This window comes from Ipomoea triloba, chromosome 7 (genome assembly GCF_003576645.1).
Source record: "Ipomoea triloba cultivar NCNSP0323 chromosome 7, ASM357664v1".
NCBI lineage: Eukaryota > Viridiplantae > Streptophyta > Magnoliopsida > Solanales > Convolvulaceae > Ipomoea > Ipomoea triloba.
In genome coordinates, this window is record NC_044922.1 from 27,729,556 (window position 1) to 27,745,253 (window position 15,698).

Sequence of the window (15,698 nt, forward strand, 5' to 3'; positions counted from 1 at the left end):
GGGGGGGGGGGGGGGGGGGGGGGGTTGTAGACTTGTAGGCTGTGAAAAGATGTGATTTTTCCAGAAAAAGAGGTGTGAAAGAGCATCAAACATCACAGTACAAGAGGGGGAGAAGAGAGAAAGTAAGGGCGTGTTTGGGTGATTGTTTGACCAACATGTCAACAATAAATGAGTTGCTAGATGAAGCATAGTGGGCCCACCTCTTTTTCATATCTGGCATTGGGTGATTTTTTTTATTTTTTTTTTTAAATAGGATAACTTAGAGCATCACTATTAGTGAACTTTTTGAGGGTTTTACAGGTAAAAGACAAAATGAAGGGTGATTTTTGATTAACGGGGAGAATGGTTTTTAAGCAAATTCTCTCCTGCAAAGTTGAGTTTTTGGCAGAAAAAAGAAGAAGAATAAGACTAAGAAAAAAAAAATAGACGCGCCCTTATACCACATGTCTTGCCCAATATTCAATTAAGTCCTGTTAGTGCTTATTAGGATGGTCCAATTAGTAAATAATTTCAATTAATTGTTAATCTATTTAAGTCAAGTAATCAATTAATAGTGTTGATTATCTCAAGTACGATAAGATCGGAACAATATTGGTTGAAATTGTCATAGAAATTCCTATAAAATATATAGCATATAATAAAATTTTAGCTAATTTGGTTATGAATTGGGTATAATTTAGTTGATTGGTTGGTTCGATAAATTGTATTTTGTTCCGATAAATGATTTTATCAAATTTTGGTTTGAAATAAACTAATCAATTGAATGGTATGATCTGTTAATAATGTTACATCTTATGTTATGGTCAGCTATTTTATATTGTATTATTTGAGTTGAATAACTGTTAGTTAGTCAATACTTAACTCCCGAGGTTTAGGAGAGTTTCTAGCTTACCTTTGTATAGGACTCTGTAATTGGTTGAACAGATTGAATTGAGTATCGTCATTCTCATTTGGTATCAGACGACAGGTTCGAAATCCTTCCTTCCCACTCATCCTCTTTGTTCTAAAAATCTCTTTTCACGCAACGACCATGAGCAACCCAAACGCCAGCCACCACTTCCTCTCGATTAAACTAGACTCCCGGAACTACCTTTACTGGCGCACCCAAATTATGCCTTTCCTCCGCAGTCAGAACCTCGTCGGTTACGTCGATGGTACATTGTCGTGCCCTCCGCAGACCATCGCCGTCGACTCACCCACCCCAGCGACTCCGCCGGCCGTCATCCCGAACCCGGCTTACCTTCTGTGGATTCAGCAAGATCAGGTCATCCTCTCGCTGATTGTATCGTCTCTCACCACCGAAGTAATGTACCTTGCCGTCGGCAAGGAGACGTCGCAGGCCGTCTAGGAGTCGATCACCACCGCCTTCGCATCTACTTCGCGGTCCCGTTGCCTTAGCTTGCTGGGGCAGTTTCAGGCCTTGAGGCAAGGCAATCTCCCACCGGCAGAATATTTAGGTCACGCACAGGTGCTCGTCGAAGCGCTCTCTCTCGCTGGACATCCACTCTCGGCTGATGCACAGATCCTGTACGTTCTTAAGGGTCTGCGGCCGGAGTTCAGAGCAATGGCGAGTTCGCTGACCACCCCAGGCACGCCGGTCACGCTTGCCCAACTGGCGGATCATCTCCGGGCCCAGGAATTTATCCATTCCGATGACTTCGCCGTTGCTGACTCCGCACCGCCGCAGAATGCTCCATCGGCGTTTTATGCAGGTCACAGCCGCGGTAATGGTCGCGGCCAAGGCGGACGCCAGTCCTCTTCAGGCCGTGGCGGACGGAATAGCCGCGGCAATGGTCGTGGCAACGGGCATGGCGGTCGCAATGGTGTTCCCCGGTGTCAGATCTGCCGCGCCAATGGTCACAGTGCGGTGAATTGTTATCGGCGCTATGATGACAGACCGTCGGCGAACGCTCATACGGCTTATCCTGGAGATTCTGTTGCGTCGCACACGGCTGAAGCCTGGTACCCTGATACTGGAGCTTCGACTCATGCGACCCCGGATGCAACCATGTTGGATCATACCGACCAGTACACTGGAAACGATGTTCTAAAAGTGGGCAACGGCGCAGGTTTGGATATTTTCGGTGTCGGTCGCACGGTTATTAAATCCCCTATACATCAATTCCAAATGTCTAATATTCTGCATGTGCCAAAATTGTCTATTCCTTTATTGTCAGTGCACAGGTTCACTAACGAAAATAACGTTTTCTTTGAGTTTCATAGAAATTCGTTTTTCGTGAAGGATTGCACAACTCGGGAAACTCTACTTAAGGGATCCACAGTAGCCGGGCTGTACCAATTGTTGCTACCACAGAGTCATAAAGCCTTTCTGTCGGCCCGTACCTCACCCGATGTCTGGCACCAGCGTCTCGGTCACCCAAACCGTCAAGTTCTACAACGTGTCCTTAAAAATTATCCTGTAACCTCGAATAAGTTAAATTATGTTACAGATTGTAGTTCTTGTCATCTCGGGAAATCATCCCGTTTTCCTTTAGATAGAGTACTTGGTAGTAGCGCCAATGTGTTAGATTTAATTTTCACGGATGTTTGGGGTCCATCCCCCGTAATTTCTGATTCTGGTCATCGATATTTAGTACTCTTCGTGGATGATTATTCACGATTCACTTGGTTTTATCCCCTACGGGTAAAAACCGACATATATAAAACTTTTAATTTGTTTCGGGCGATGGTAGAACGGCGGTTTTCGCGTTCTATCAAAGCCATTCAGTCCGACTTAGGTGGAGAATATCGCCGCCTACATTCTATTTTTCAATCTCTTGGGATTATACACAAGCAATCCTGTGCCTACACGCATGAACAAAATGGAAGGGTAGAGCGACGTAATCGTCACATAGTTGAAACCGGTCTCGCGTTATTAGCCGAGAGTTCCACTCTAATAAAATACTGGGACTTTGCCTTTGAAACTGCAACTCACTTAATCAACTGTCTCCCCTCTGCTGCTCTTAATTTCGTCAGTCCCTACTCAAAGTTATTTAATTCATCACCACCCTATACATTCTTCTGTGTTTTTGGCTGTCGGTGCTACCCATATCTCCGCCCTTATAATCGTCATAAAATCGAGTTTAGGTCGGCCCCTTGCGTCTTTTTAGGTTACCCGCTTGACTATAGGGGATACCGTTGTCTTGACCCAAACACCGGAAAAATCTTTATCTGTCGCCATGTGAGGTTTGCTGAGCATGTTTTTCCCTTTTCTATACAGGCGTCTACCCAGTCCAGTACAATTCCACAAGTCATGCCGTGGGCTACAGGGTCGGTACTCACTCCAGCAACTACTACTTCTACCCATACCCCGGTGATGTCAGACACGTCACCCACGGATCCAGCCTATGATCCGACGTCCTCCTCAGCAACTCAATCTGACACACAAGTATTAGCGTCTTCAACTAATACCACGACCACCCGTGACGGTGGCCATGCTATGCGCACACGTCGAAAAACAAAGGGAACCGGTGAGCAGTTCTATGCGCTACACGCATCCACTGATCCGACCTGTTACTCTCAAGCCATTGGTCATCCACACTGGCGGGATGCCATGGATCACCGTTGGTTTTCTATCTTCGAAGACTGATGTCTCACTATTTCACTACACTATTATCACAGGTAACGACTCTTACTGATTCGTTTATCACAGGTAACGACTCTTACTGATTCGAACCCATGACCTTCTACACTATTATCACAGGTAACGACTCTTACTGATTCAAACCCATGACCTTTTGCATGGTTCTGATACCAAATTAAAGCATGTGCTCTATCTCAACTAAAAGCCTAAGCTGATAGTTGGACTGCACATATTATATTTATGCTCACATGATCATCCCTACTAATTAGATATTATTTTAAAAAAATCAAAAGGTTTTTAGTTATTTATTTATTTATAGATTTTTAGTTTGCTTTTTTTTTTTTTAGATTGAAAATTTTAAAAATATATTTAAATTTAACTAACTTTCAATTTATAAAATGCAAAATGTGATTAGTAAGTGACAATTATAGGAATTGATGGTAACTAATCATCAAACATCCTTATCATATAATAAGGTAACAACAAATGATTAAATAATTTAAAAATACCATATCAAATTATATATTTTTAGGTCCACTTATTAGGTATAATCAAGGAATAAAATATAAGAAAAAAAGCGAAAACTACAAACAAAAGGTACACAAATCGTCATGACAAAAGAATAGTTATTTCTTTTTAATAAAATTGGTAAATTCAATTGTTTACGTATGTGTAGGTAAACTAATCATGATAGTATAAACTAAAAGTCTAAAACTAAATATTACATCCCAAAAGAGATGACCATGTAAGTCAAACATGATTTTGATTTTTGTACATGAAAGTCACGATTTTGATTTTTTTAACACTTTTTAAGTACAATTATATTTACCTCTCATAGTTATATGTGATTTTGAATAAAATATGATTCTTATATTTGAAAGTCGCAAGTTCAATTCTAATTCTTACCAACACGGCAACCTACACCCACTTTTACAACACAACTCATTTTCATTTTTTTTAAAATATAAAAATAGCATTTTTACTAGTGAGTAGAAGACGTATATTATTTATGTTGAAATATAAATTGCTACTATATTTTGCAAAATTTAAAATAGCTAGAACAAATCAACTGTTATAGGTTTTTATATTAATTAATTATTTGTAAATTAATAATTTCGTAGTGAAAAGATTTGACATAAGTAATATTAGAATATTTCTCTAATGACATTTTAAAATACAAAATCATCCCTCTAGCCTGTAGAGTTTGTTGAGAGTTCTACATATCACCCAAAATAATATTAATAATAATTCTATACAATTTTATTTTATTTTATTTTTTTGGTTCATTTATTTTTTGGGTGTAGTTGTGTAGTTTTTTTTTTCTTTCTTTTTTTTTTTTACAATAAAAAATAGTGCTCTTTATATAAATGTATTCTTCAATGCTTGACGTAGAGTAACCAAATATATATAATAAGCAATACTTTGATATGTGGACTGAAAATTTTCAACTATTTTTCTTTGTCCTCCAAATTAAACATTTATTGTTTGCCTCATTATACAAATAAACAATTGATACATACATACTTTAATGCTCAATAAACAAATACTATTTTCCTTTGCCCATCCTTGCCAAAATTAGCTATAGCCCAATATCACGCTTACTTAAAGAAAATTTTAGTTTTTTTTTTTAAAAAAAAAAAGAAGAAAAATTTAGAATCAAAATTTCCCACTTTAGAATTGCATTAACATTATATTAATTATCAGTTTGAAATGGTTGGGGTTTAATTATGACAATTTTAATTACAATACTTTTTTTTTTGAATACTACTGACTCTATTACAATGCAGTATCTGTTCATAACTACTTTCTCAACCTATTGAAGCACAAGAGTCTGTATTGCCTCCACTGAAGCTCGAACCCACCAGGTCCACAAGGGTTTGATGCCACTGGACCACAAGGTCCTTGGCATTTTAATTACAATACAAATGATCACAAAAGTCAAAAAGGTCTTGAAATAGAGAGGAATGCAATACATAAGCAAAAATTTCTCATAAGTAAAGACAAATAAATAAATAAAATTCAAATAAAATAATTCTTAACAAAATTTTATGCAGGGAAATTTTAGATCGATGATCGTAATAATGTCAAATACTAGAAAAAAAAATGAGACATACGTTTTGTATTTTGACAAAATTGAAAGGATGAGTTTAGTTTGATGTACTTATCTTTTACTATTTTTAGCATTCGATATTATTATGATCCAACATAGAATGAATAGTACACGCGCGCGTATTAGTTTGACACTAACTTACAACTACCTAAAATTTTTTAAATATATTTTGAAAAAGAGATAAATACAAATAAGCATACACAAAATTGGGTGTCGAATTTCCATTTTGACCTAAACTCATAATTAGCATTACTTTAACGCAAATCAATCCCAAAGAACTCAAACCCGATTGCCAAGTTGCCAACTACCAATCCATCTTATTAGGGATTGAGATGTGAGATATCCAATATTGCACAATCCGTTGACATATTTAGAAGTAGCTAGCGCAGCTCTCCATTAATATAATGTTATGAAACTCAAAAATACATAACATCATTTAATTAATGCATTAAATATATCATCTAAAATTCATACTTATGAGTTATGATCTATGCCTACTTGGTTGGTCTAGTAGCACGACTTGTATTATATCACTAGGTAAGAATACCTAGGCAGTGACAGAGGATCAAGTGTGACAAAGGAGAAGAGCACAACTTGAGGTAAGGCACAAATGCACTAATAATTGACCAACCAGGAGGAGACACATGCATGCATGATTATAGATCAACTTAGTATATATAATTGGACACTCGAACTCCAGGTGTAATCTAAATAACTTGGTCAACACTGCTCAAAGGGACATCTGGTACTCACTTCTCTACATACATGGATTTCGCATAACTATAGTACTCAATTGTCTAGAGTCTCCCAATTGATCAGTTGGCATCTCAGCTGCGCTCTATATGCGTTCAGTCACTTTGCTAATAATACCGTAGCAATTCCTAGATATGGTCTAATTTACGCTGTCATATATAATCAATTAATATCGTTAGTGTGTGTGTGTATTAGCCAGAGGTGCACTAGGACCCATTCATCAAGACTAATCACATAATGTCAAAACAGTAATACTATTGTTACTCAAGTTTTGTACGCACTCTTTTGGGCCTAACGCTCCGAACAATAATACTACTATTTTTCTATATATATATATTCTGCATTTGCATACTCAATTTATGACGGATCCGATCCCAACAAAATCATCACTTACATTTACTAAGTAATTTAAGATTACTTGACCTAAACGCCCTTTTAGTATAATATGTTTTTAACAAAAGAAATATTAAGTAGACTAGACAAGACAACCGTTACCGGCCGGCATTGTTCAGTCCAAGTTGGGCAGGAATTGAAGGAGGACGGGAATCTTTAATGCCGGAAACACGCGTTGTGTTTAGGGACGTGTTTGGCTTATCGCATTGGAATTCGCAGGTTGTTTATATATTTCATATATTATTTGTTGATTCATAAGTGGAAGAAATATATAGTTGCGATAAATTTCTATTGCGGCCGTGCAATTCCTCAGTCTCTTATTGTCACGTATCTATTAAATTCGTTAGGAGTCTTTTCCCCCATACACTCAAATTAAACTAGGAAGTAAATATGGTGATCATTTAATAGATTTGAAATGAATAAGTAGTGATGAATGTGAGATTGGAGTACGTATGTGTTTGGCAGGTAGCGTTGGACTATTATTGATATGATTTTCAATGTCTCGATGGTATGTATTTGCTAGATAGTGTCAGACAATCGTTAATATGATTTTAAATGTCTCGAGAGTACGCGGGGGAGTGTCAGACAGTTGTTGATATGATTTTAAGCGTCTCGAGAGTTGAATCTTGAGAGCTGAAGTTATAGTTGACATCTAAATGTTGAGCATAAACATAATATAAACCGCACAACTATCATCTTAGACTTTTAGTTGAGATGGAGCACATGCTTCAATTTGGTATCAGAGTTATGCCAAAGGTCATGGGTCCGCACACGACTATGCTTTCAATGGAATCGCTCGAGACGTGTTCTGATACCAACTGCCAGATCAAACGCTTATCACTATTTAATGGAATCGCTCGAGACATTTCTGATACCAACTGTCAGATCAAATGCTTATCACTATACAAAAAATGTAGCTAGTATCGAAGACACACCTTTATTTCTTGATACTTGCATAACATTCAATTCAACGCTACGTTTCGATGGCAAGTGCTGACTCGACCCTCCAAGCCTTTGCTCCAATAGTACATACAAAGATCTAAAAATTGAACATAACTTTGATAGTATAATCTATCATATACCTTTCACATGGTGTCATGATATACCACAATTCACAATTGTACTCATAAATCATGTATGTGTCTATTCAAAGAATTGTTAGTTGCCTTCAAATTGCATATGTACATGCAAGTTGGAATTGGAATACTTCAAAAGAATGGTGTTGAAGGAGAGAGTGTGATTTATCAAAAAAGCCCATCAAATTAAACTCATTTTCCTTAATTCAATTCACCTTTAACTAATTAAGATAGAGGCAAAGACCACCGCCCTAATGAAAGCCAATTTTAAGTCATGTTTGTACCTTAATCTAACAATGAAAGAATATTTAGACTCAACTTTTCCAAACCATGGAAAAGAATATAATACCCTCATCATCATCTTATTCCATTGGATTTGTAAGGATTACACTCATCTACCTAGACTTGACTTTAATTTGGGACGGTGAGAAATGTAGTTGCAAAAATTACAATTAGGGGAATGTTTGATTAAATTAGTATAGTATAAATTAAGTAATGAAATTTAAATTTAGTCATAAGGGTTTTGACAATATATAAGATTCTTGTTGTTCGGACAAAAGTATATATATATATATATATGAACTAATGAACCTCACCTTATTCCTTTGGGATTTGACATTGGACTAGGTTTTTGATCATAGGATTATTGTTGTTCAGACAAGAGTTTAAATCCTTAGCGGCCTTATTCCATTTGAAAATTTAAGGACAACACTATTTTAGACTAGAGCCGTAAATGAACCGATTTCGAACATAATTTTTCGAGCTCGAACTCAAACAGAACCATTCTTATCGAGCTCGAGTTCGGCTCAACTCGTTTGCACTCCTATTTTAGATTTAACCTCATCATAATGAGAAATGAACATAGCTAATAAATTACAATCACATCACAATAAAGTTAGATTAATTAAATTTGTATATTATAAATTAAATTAAAATTGTCATAATTTGGACTTGGCCTAGTTAAAGATTTTGGCCATATACAACTCTTGTGCAGATAATTGTTTGAACTTTACCTTATTCGATTAAAATTTTAAGGATTACACTCATTTAGATTTAACTTAATTGTAGTAAAAATGAAGTTGATGAAATTATAATCACAATCAAGTTCAATTATATGTGTATAGTATAAATTAAATATAGTCGGTTAAAACTTATGTTTTACTTAAAGATTTTTATTCTAAATCAAGAAAACCCACCATTGTTGAGGACTAATTAAATTGGTATTAATTGAGGTGAAATTACCAAGCTATTTTAACATAGAATTGATGAATTTGGTAAAACCATCAAACTTGATGACCTAATTAAGCACAAAATTTGTTTCCGAAAAAAAAAAAGCACAAAATCTGTTTATGACTAAATTGAAGAAAAAAACACTATAGTTGATGACTAAATGAGGATTAACTCCCTAATAAAATGCTAGCTAGCTAGAATTAGAGTCGAAAATAGTAGTTAGTTAATAGGGAGAGCTGTATTTATATCTCCCCTTCACCTTGTCTATTTCTTTTTTGGAATGTTTCGAAATATATTGTCAAGAAATTAGAAGCATGTTAGTGTCATATATGCTGGATTGCCCTTTTTGCAGGGCAATTAGGCATGTCCAAACTATTTTAGAAAATTAAATTATACGTGTCGCTTTTTTCATAAACTCTCCCGTTGATTACTAGCGATTTTCAACCAAATCATCATTGGCCAAGCTGTGTAAATTAATTAGTTCCTAAATAGTGGTAGATGTATTCACATATCTCCACTTCACCATGTCCAAAATTTTGTAATGTTTCTAATTATAGTCAAGAAACTAAAAGCTTCTCAATGTCATACTGACTAATTGCCCTTTTTGCAAGGCAATTAGACACGTCCAAACTAGTCTTATGCACGAAAACCTCAACTGACAATATCAACTATTAAATCCATATAACTAGGCTATACAAGTCACTCATTCCACGAACCATATTTAGCTCAAGCTGATAATAACCCACAGTTCTCAATTAACCAAGCCACCCTTGCTCAAGCCGCATAAGTTAATTAATAATGCACATATCATTTAACTTTTAACTCCAGATAATAACTAAGTTATACGCATCCCTGACGTCCTTTAACGAACCCTATTTAGTTTAAGTTGATAACTAGTCGTTCTCAACCAAACCACCCTTGCCCAAACCACATAAGTTCTCAACCAAACCACCCTTGCCCAAACCACATAAGTTAATTAATGCGCATATATATATATATATATATATATATATATATATATATATATATAACTCACTAGCTCAAGGTACCACCCTTGCTCAAGGTAGCCACATAAATTAATTAATACACATATCATTTAATTAATCGAGCAATATTAGTCTCATCAAACACTTTTTCTTTTTCTTTATATATATATAATATAATATATATACAAGCTATACAGTGTAAAGTGTCCTAGCATAATTCTCTTAATGCAAGGGGTATTAATTGCTTGGAATACAAAATTGACCTTAGGAGGAGCAAAGAATATACGTGTAACTCATATAGACAGCCCATTATATTATATGATTTTATTTGTTTGGATTCATTCATATATAGATGCCGTTGTATCGCCGAAATGAAGTCATATAGTAACACTTCACATTTTTTCAAATTTGTCGTTAACATTAAACTAGCTTCATTTTGTGCATGTGGCCATTGATATGACTTGCTGGTCCAACCCTAATATGTATGCCAAGAAACAATGAAATTGTTATATATGAGTTGAAGTAGGTAACAAATTGTCGTATCTTTTGCAAGTGCAATGCACCCGGTTGAGTGTATTTAATGTTAGCTTCACCTTGGTGACATGTTTGGTTAAAACGTATCGGACATGATTGTTTTGATGTTAAAGCGAAGAGGGTAAAGATAAGAGATGGATTAGACCCATGAATGTGTCAATTTTTTATTTATAGGAAGGTCTGCGATGCTACTTGAATGTGCGCTTTAAGTGAAGATTGCCTTCTGGCCATAAACGGTAGATGACCGCAAGTAGGGTAGATAAATTAGCCAAGATTGCTCATAGCAGACGGACTCAAACCAAGAAGGTGTACTTAGTTGAAAGTGTCAACCTTTGATTTATTAGAAGGCCCCAGCCCCGCCGCTACATAAAGTGTGCTCTTGGTGAAGTCTCGATTGTGATCCTAACCTGCAAAGGACGACAAAGAAATAAACCATCTAATTAGGTTTCACATAGTTGACCAGTTCAAATTGAGAAGATGCGCTTATTAGGACTCCGTGCGCACACTAGAATTCCTTCCCCCTCTCCCTATATTACTGGGAATAATATCATTTACCACTCATATCCTAAATGAGATTCTTTATATCCTTATAAATACATATCTTCTATATTTCAAAAATCATGGATTGATAAATAATAAGATTATTCCCAGGGTATCAGAAGACTGAACGATCCATGGCTACAAACCCTACCAAGAAAAAAAAATCACCTCCGCTGCCACTAACCCCCGCCGTCACGTCGCCACTGGCCGATGACACCACCTCCTCTAGTCCTCTTCTCGCACCATCTTAGATATTGTCTATCCAACCACAATCTTGATAAATACCCTACAAATAGCTCATCACTTTATCTCTATTAAACGTACTTCCTCAAACTATATGTTCTCGAAGACTCAACTTGTTCCATTTCTTCGCTGTCAAAGTCTAAGTGTTATGTTGTAGCCGTGCATCCGGATGAGTGTTCTATTGTAGCTGTACTTCATATGAGTGTTCCTTGTAGCTGCGCTCTGGATGAGTGTTCTGTTGTAGCCGCGTTCCGGATGAGTGTTACATTGTAGCCAATCCTGCGATCGAAAATATGGTCTCTCAAGATTCTTTTATTTTGTCTATGCTCATCTCCAGTGGGACATGCTATGTCCCGAGCCCTATGGCAGACTATTGAAGTCGCCTTTGGGGTCTTCTTCTCGAGCATGATATCTGAATCTCCATAGTCGGCTACAGTCTTTGCGCCATCGGGATTCCACTACAGGTGAGTATCTTGGCAAAATCAATGTTTTAATTGGACTTCTTGTAGAAGTCGGCCAACGAATTAGTTTGGATTTACAGAATCTCTATCTATTAAAGGCATCCCCTAAGTACTGCACAATGATTTCCTCATTGACCATTAAAGAACCTGTGACAATTGATCAACTCAACGATTACCATTTTGTTCATGACAAAGTAATAACACAGGAACTACAAGTAAACTACATATCTAAAAAAGACCAACTGGTAGACATCTTCACCAAGCCACTAACCACAACAAGATTAAATGATTTAATGCGATAAACACAATGTTCTTTCTAGAGAACCTTAAGCTTGAGGAGCCGTATTATGACTCTGAATTCTAGGCACACTAGAATTCCTTTTCCATCTCTCTACTTCAAACACTAGAATTTTAGGCACACTAGAATTCCTTCTCCATCTCTCTACTCTGAATTTTAGGCAGACTAGAATTCCTTCTCTATCTCTCTAATTCAAACACTAGAATTTTAGGCACACTAGAATTCCTTCTCCATCTCTCTGCTCTGAATTCTAGACACACTAGAATTCATTCTCCATCCCTCTAAATTATTGGAAATATTATCATTTACCATTCTTATCCTGACTAGAACTCTTTGTATCCATATAAATACATATCTTCTGTAGTTTAAACATCATGGATTGATCAATAATAAGATTATTCCTAGAACTATTGTTTTTATCGTCTTGTGAGGGAATATGTCAATCTTTGATTTCCGGGAAGATCTCCCCCACTATCCGAATGTGTGTTAAAGTAAAGCCTACCTTGTGGCCCTAGTCGGTGGAGGACCACAAAATGGTAAACTAGTTTAGATTGTATATAACTTATCAGTTCAAACTAATTAAGTTGCGTTATGTATGGGTGAATATATCAACCTTTAATTTACGGGAAGGCTCCCAATAACTACCATAAGGTGTGCTATCTTACATGTTGACGCTGTGAAATTATCAATAATTCAAGTGATGTTATGTTGCATTAGATCGATTGTTTTATATTTATTTTGATATATAATTATATATATACACACATTAATGAAAGAAGACAAAACAAGAGATGGTAGCATGTGATCGATTTTTTTTAAAAAAAAATAAAATTGTTTAATAAATAAGATATTTAATGAGGGATACATATGCATTGGTGAAAGGGCAAAGCAACGACGAATAACAAAGAAAAAGACTCATTCACAATATGAACTCCTTTATCTACGACTTATAATTTGAATACAACTTATTTCGTCCCCAACTTGATTCGAGTGAAAATAATTTAATTGTCCTTACTAAAATGTTATTTTCATTTTTTTTTCCCATCAATCTGCAGAACATAGTAATTGGACCCAAAAAAAAAAAAAAAAAAAAGAGTAGATGTGGGTTTACGTTGTAGGGAACCGCTATTTGAATGTAATATATCTTGTGTTTCTAGTCGATAAACAATCAAACTTAGGTAAATCAGTTTAGATTGTCCATAGTTGACCGACTCAAATTGATGAGGCTAATATACAGTTCCCACGAGGAATTGAAATTGAAACATTGTGGTTATCTAGTCAATTGTCTCATCAATTTAACTGAGTACGTTGCCCTCGAAATTTGAAATCTTATGTATGAGATTGTAGGGATTGGTAAAACTTTTACATCAAGTCTGCTTGAAACTTAAATTTGTATATATTTATATTATTAAAAATATATTAATACTAAAATTTTCTCAGCAAATTAACAATAAAAAAGAAAGGGATCGGAGAAATTAAAGAAACACTTCCCCTCTTTCTCGTGCACATCAAGCCTCACATGATTTTCTATCTTTTTACACATTTTTTCAGTCAACCTTTCTTTTTCAATTTATTAATTATTGTTTTTACTATATATTTTCTCTTTTGTACTTGTTTTCGATTCCTATCTAGGATTGGTGGGAATAAGTTGTTAAACCCTTAACAAAACCTGTCCGTTATTCAAGGGCCCCACTCTTAATTCTGTTCAATTTTTATTTTTTTTTAAATTTTTGGGTACACACATTATTATTATTATTATAAAATTAATAAATAATACTAAATTTTCTGTTGTGGCTGATACACATTTTAGTACGGAGTATCTGGTTTTCTAGACCATGTGAGAGGCTCCAGACACAACGCCGCATATTATGTCCGATTTGTCTCAGCTTCATCCTCAAAAGACGATTTTTCTTATAGCATCTTTAATAGTGAATTTTTTTGTAAATTTTGAGCAGTTTTTGTAAATGTGTTTAGGAAACAAAAAATGGGAGGTGAGAAAAATAAAAAATAAAACAAATATGATTTTTTTTAAAAAAACAAAACAAAAAAAAAATAGAAGGTTAGGCGCGCCTGATCTGACGCACCCGCTGGGCACCATTGTTGCAGCCACACGGGCATGGCGCACTTAGCGTTGGTATTTGTGTTGTTCTTTTACTGTTCCAATAACCTTCATTTGCAGAGGAACCATTTTCTTCTCTCTCTTCATTTCTCTATCATCCATGTGTATAGCTACTGTTCCAAAAACCCTCTAATAACCACTGCTATAGATGCTCTTACAACAATCTCCTAGATAGAACGACCATTACTGATGACAAAGACCAGTGTTGGTGATCACAACCGACCCGAGGTAAGGGCGGTCCCGGCTTGAGGTAGCCTTGGCCCAGGATGGCCTTGACTAGAGGCAGCCTTGGCCTGGGGTGGCCTCGGCTAGGACATGATGACGACTCGACCTTCCGTCTTATTCCAACAAACTATTATCTAAGTACCAATTGAGCTGCTCGTATGTGTTAACTTGCCTCAACTTGTATGTATGCGTACTGCGATCTATGTACACACATTTTCAAAAATGACAAAAATAAAAATTTCATTACATTTTTAAAATTTTCTATATTTATATTGTATGATGAAAAGAGAGAAAGAAAGATAGAAAGATTCTTCTCTTAGCTTATAATAAATTAAATATAATTTCCCTAGTGTGATCTAAACCAATTTGGTCTACTTGGAATGAGAGAATCTTGGAAGGCATTCATATCCTTTGGCATTCCTAGTTAGAAAGTAGCCAATCACGTAGAGAAAGTGTGCAAGACCCTAGGTAAACGGGACAGTTGGGAAAAAATAATTTTTTAAAATGACTCAAATAGACTCCTTCATTCATCGATTTATTAGTTAAAATAGAATTTTACTCGTAAAGTAAGGAAAGTAGTAGATTGGTCGGTGCAAGAGAGATTATTTAAGATAGTGTCAATAATTGGATAGTGATTATAAAATTTGTTGTGAAAATAGGTGTTACAAATAGCTTCTTTGTAGGATATTAAGGACATTGAAAAGAGCGTAAATTGGCAAGGTTTCAAAATGTTGTGACTGAATTAGATTCTAAAGTGAACATAAAAAAATCAATGTTAACAAAAAGTCTTCCTTTCTGATCAACGGTAAGAAGATTAATCACGATTCATATATTTTGAGAACATAAAACCTATGTAAATCAACTATAACGAACTTGGTCGAAGCGACATATTTATAATTAGGCCAGAAACAACTATTTTTGACATTTCAGTGAATCCCTCACATAGCTCTTAGCAATAAATGCTATCTAAATGCATAGAGTAGTCTAATAAAGTTCAATGTATGCTATCGTGTTATTGTCTTTCGTTTTTTCTTTCTTTCATTAAATATTTTTATATTCTACGATACCAACAAATTAAAAATAGTAGTGTAATAAGTTCAACATCAGCATTTTTGTTTTATTTTGCTTTAAAAAATTCAATATTCTA